The sequence below is a fragment of the Cebus imitator genome, unplaced genomic scaffold, assembly GCF_001604975.1.
Source record: "Cebus imitator isolate Cc_AM_T3 unplaced genomic scaffold, Cebus_imitator-1.0 Scaffold92, whole genome shotgun sequence".
Taxonomy (NCBI): domain Eukaryota; kingdom Metazoa; phylum Chordata; class Mammalia; order Primates; family Cebidae; genus Cebus; species Cebus imitator.
In genome coordinates, this window is record NW_016107407.1 from 6,673,950 (window position 1) to 6,679,542 (window position 5,593).

Sequence of the window (5,593 nt, forward strand, 5' to 3'; positions counted from 1 at the left end):
TTTTAGTAGAGATGGCATTTCACCATGTTGGCCAGGATGGTCTTGATCTCTTGACCTCATTATCTGCCCGCCTCAGCCCCCCAAAGTGCTGGGATTACAGGCATGAGCCACTGCACCCGGCTGAGTTTATATTTTTATTAGGTTTGGCACATTTTGTCAGCCATTATTTCTTCAAATATTATTTTCTATCCCTCTATGTCCCCCATGTAGAATCCAATTAAATTTGTATTAGGCTACTTAAAGTTGCCTCCATAGCTTATTCATGCCTTGTTCATTTTTTTTTAACTTTCTTTTGTTTTTCATTTTGGATATTTCCATTGCTATGTCTTCAAGTTCAAGAGTCTTTCTTCTGAAATGTTTGCCTGGCATTAATCCTATCCAGTGTATTGTTCACCTGACACATTGTAGATATGATTTCTAGAAATTTGATTTGTGTTTTTATATATTCCTATCTTTACCTAAAATCTTGAATATTTGTCCTTGTCTGCTAATTCTAATATCTTTCTTAATTCTTTGGTCAGTTTTAGTTGATTGATATTGCTTCTCGTGGTGGGTTGTATTTTCCTGCCTCTTTGCATGCCTGGTAATTTTTGACTGGATGCCAGACATTGTTATGTTATCTTTTGCAGTGATGGAAATAGTTTTGAGTTTTGTTTTGGGATGTAGATAAATTACTTGGAGACAGTTGATTCTTTTGTGTCTTACTTTCAAGGTTTATTAGGTAGGACTAGAGCAGTGCTAATTAGACAAAGCTGATTATTCCTTAACCCATTTATGCCTAGTGCTTCATTATTGGAACGCTAAGCTTGTGGGAGTTATTTATATCCTACTGCTTAAGGTCATCAACAAGGTCTGATTTTTCACACAAAAAATTTGCAGCCTCTGGCATAAATGGATTAAGCAACATCTTTCTGAGTGCCCAGTGCCCCTGAATTATGAGTTTTTCCATTTTGTTTGTTTGTTTATTTGTTTGAGACAGAGTCTCACTCTGTCACACAGGCTGGAGTGCAGTGGCATGATCTCAGCTCACTGCAACCTGCTGGGTTCAAGCAGTTCTCCTGCCAGCCTCCCAGGTAGCTGGGATTACAGGCGCCTTCCACCTTGCCTGGCTAATTTTTGTATTTTTAGTAGACACAGGGTTTCACCATGTTGGCCAGGCTGGTATTGAACTCCCTGCCTCAGGTAATCTGCCCCCTGGCCTCCCAAAGTGCTGGGATTGCAAGCATGCCTGGCTGAGTTTTTCCATTCCATCAGGTGGAAACAGGCACTATTTTGCGTCAGCACCAGACACTGTTATCTCCAATCTTTTCTAGTGCTCCCCCACCCACCCAGGCACACATAGTTTGCTCAAAAACATGCACTGACTACTCAAACATTGATCTCTGGACCTCTCTGTGCAATTCTCTCCTATTTGGTACTTGGTCCTGCAAATTCTAACGGCCTGTGTCTCCCCCATACTCTCAGCTCTGGGAGTATGTTGGGTGATAACCTAGGGCAATCATAGACTTTCTTCATTTGCTTCCTGATGTCCTATATCCTGAAATGACATTATTTCACACATTTTATCTGTTTCTCTTTCTTTCCTTTCCTTTTTCGGTTGTTTCAGGCAAAATGGTAAATGTGCTTTCTATTACTTCCTCTTGGCCATATCCTGGGATTTTTGTGAAAATTCATTCTCTTCAGTAAGTTTTGGCTAGGGTCTGATATTCTACATTTCTAAGAAACTTCTAGATGCTGTTAATGCTGTGGAAAAAGACTACTTTGAGTAGCCAGGGTCCCTAAATATTCAACAGATATATAATGTAAACCACATATGTAATTTTACGTTTCCTAAGAAAATTAAAAAACAGATGAAATTAATTTTAATAATATATTTTCTTTAACTCAGTCTACCCCAAAATGTTATCATTTCATCATGTAATCAATGTAAAAATATTAATGAGATATTTTTTCTTAAATTTTATAGTAAGTCTTGAAATTTAATATGTATGTTATGGTTATCAGATACTACATTGTTATCTGAAATACTTGGTCTGTATTTAGCTTTTATAAAGTTTATAGTATATTTGTTAACTAAACCCCAAATATACCTAAGTTCTCCATCAACTGAATTCAGCATCAAAAAATCATTCTCCGTGACATTTGCATTCAACTTGACAAAACTGGTTCATCTTTTTTAGAAGAATGAATTTGACTTTTTGAAACAAAAAATATCAGTTTCAAAGCTACATCTGTTCAACTTAGGTAAATTCGCTAGCTCAGAATTGCTAACATTAAATTCAAAGGAGTATTGCAAAAGTGGAAAGACTAACTCGAAATTTATCAATATCAACAAAGTATTTCTCAACATTTTCTTATAGATTTTGAAGGCAATTTATGTAATGCTTTTGATTTCAGTGAAATCATATGCATATTGATTCAGGCGACAAAAATGTACGAGACCATTACTTTTTACTTCTCTTCTGAAAAAATGTCGATTTTGATATAAATTCTACTGCCTGAATAGCGAGGTCACATTTAAGTTTTTCCTTTCTTTGGAACTTTAAATTTAGCTCTTTCATATATAGTGTGATATCTGTGAAAAAAACATACATCACACGACTATTTTTGTCTTCATTGAGTATTCAGCAAGCATTCAACTTTTGTAAAGAAAATCTTGCATTGTAGCTAACTGTGCAGTGAATCTTCTTAAAAATTCTTCTGTGATTCAACCAGAGATCATTGGCAAAGAATACATGATCAATAATTTCTGGTTTTCTATTTCTTTCAGTGGTTCCATAAACTAGTTCAAGAATCCAAGATGTTTTGTAACTGGCTAGAGTTATAATTTATAGCTGAGATGTTAAAAATCATTACAACAATTTTTTTTTTTTTGCCATTTAATTCTGATTTTGAGTGACTAATTTTATTGATCTTTTTTTTACTGTCGAGGGGAGACAGCATCAAATTCACTATGTTTTTGCTGAAATTGTCTCTTAATAATTTCTGCTTTATTATCTTTGACTTTTTGTATAACAAACAGCTTTCTCCTTTTGCTCTGCCACAGCAAATTCTAATTGCCATTGATTATGTTGCTTTTTGCTTACCTTCCTCTCCTGTCTCTTTTTTTCTTTACTATTCTGATTGTGTTTTTAACTTCTGTATCTCCAGTGGATTTTGTATTAATCCTAAGACCTTGGAAAGTGTCTCCATATTAGGACTGCTACAAAAGGTTCAAAGTGATAAATTAGAAAATTTGGCCATGTTTATTGCATAAACTAGAGAAACAGTGTAATTATATCTTAATTAAAACAAGTATTTTGATATAGTTACCAATTATGATTTACATAGTTATCACCGTAACTCATGCTGTCTGTGTAAAATATTCAGATGACTACATTACAGTGTGATATCAGTGTGCAGAAAAAAACATTTAAATGGAAACACTTCGTTGACACCAAGTAGATCAATGATGCTTTCATTTGTAGACTCATCTGCTACAACGCACCAATGATATTTTAAGCACTATAGTATTTAAAGTGAAATGTAGTTCTACCAAAGCAATGCATTAATGTTTAATGGAACATATTATTTTACATTGCTTCAGATTTTACATTTAAATAAAATCACTCAAAATTTATTAAAAGTTGACATTCAGTTCCTCAGTTGCATTCACCAACTTCAGTAGCCCTGTGTGCCCATTGGTTCTTGTATTGGACAACACAGGCCAGGGGCTACTTGCATTTGAACCAGGGACCTTGTATCAGTAACTAGATGGTTGCTCATGTTTTTTGCCCAGAAACTGCATCTTCCTTGCCTTGTCCCACAGCACTCAGGAATTTTAGGAGTTTAGCAAATGAAGTCTTGCATAATTAAGTGGTCTCTGAAGGTCTCTTGATGACCATGACTCAAGAGTTGGACGACTTCCCACTGTGCTAGGCCATTAGCACAAGTCTGGGGACAAGTTCTGACTTCAGGGACAGTCTGTGGGTTGTAATAGGGGCTAGCTTGGGACAAGGCCAAGGCAGGGTTTATAGGTCAACTGCAGCTACTCTCCCTCTTCCCATGGGTTACTAACCAATGACTCGAGAGCAATCTGACGAGCTTAGTTGCATGGGAATGTTGTTGGCAGAGGTAGCATTCTCATGGTTCTGGAAGGAGCAGGTTTCATTTTCATAATCATGAGAGTGTTAGGGGAACACTGTCCCTAGCTAAGTTGACTAGGAAGGTTTTCAAAAATCCATCTCAATTAATCATCATAGACTATGAAATTACACCTGAAAAATATGAAGAAAATGGAATGGGTGATTTGTGTGTTGAATACCAAAATAATGATTTAAGACATTCCAAAATTCAGAAACCAACTTATGAACTAAGATGTTATTTTCAGAGTGAGTATACTCACCTTGCCTAAACCCTGATTAAACTCCTTTTCTTTTTGTTTAAAGTTGAATTTATATTCTGTCCAGTTCTTTGTTTAGAGATGTATTGCTTTGGTTGATATTTTTGTACTTCCTTCACAAAATATTAAGGGTGTTTACTTAGGTCATAGGTTTCTCAAGTCTTCTTCCTTCCCTCCCTCCCTCCCTCCCTCCCTTTCTTTTTCTTTCTTTCTTTTTCTTTAATTTCAGACAAGGTCTTGCTCTGTCACCCAGGCAGGAGTACAGTGGTGCATGCAGACTTGACCTTCTGGGCTCAAGTGACCGTCCTGCCTCAGCCTCCTGAGTAGCTGGGACCACAGCTGTGTGCCACCATGCCCAGCTAACTTTTAATTCTTTTATGGAGATGGGCTCTCACCATGTTGCCCAGGCTGGTCTTGAATTCCAGATCTCAAGTAATCCTCTCACCTCAGCCTCCCAAAGAGCTGGGATTGCAGGCATGAGTCACCATGCCTGGCCAAGCCTTTTTCTTTTGTCCCTGATCCTCCTAAATTTTCTTTTATCTCCCAAACACTTACTCTGTGCTTTGTACATTGCTATATGTTTAGATAGAGCTTAATCTGTAGTTACTCATCACTGATGATTCATAAAATACAAAGTGTGCTTTAGTAACACTGAATAGTATAGTCTATAGTCCTAAAAAAGTCAAGAGAAAGATTTCGTTCTCATTATTTTCTATTTTTTTCCAATTCCTCCACCTGGTATTAGAAACTAGGAAAGACTCATAGTGAATGTGTCCAATCAATTCACCTCACTTCATGACGTCTTAAAAGAAAATAATAAAATGTGAACTCATAATCTTTGCTTTTTTTGAGGTTTAAGTATTATTTCATTTATGTCGTTACGTAATTTCAAAGTGCCTTCTGGAAAACCCCTTGGGATAAGGATGATTCAGGATAGCTTTGCACTGGTTTGCGATGGGGCTATCTAAATGAATCGCCCTTTGAAATGGCAGCAAACACTCTAAGCTGCCTCGGTTTCAGTCCCAGCTCTGACACCATCTAGTTGAGTAGCCTCAGCAAAGTGACTCCCTACTCTCTGAACCTCATTTTTCTTTCCTTCCTTCCCTCCTTCCCTCCTTCCTTCCTTCCTTCTCTTTCTCTTTCTCTTTCTTTCTCTTTCTCATCTTTCTTTCTTTCTTTCTTTCTTTCTTTCTTTCTTTCTTTCTTTCTTTC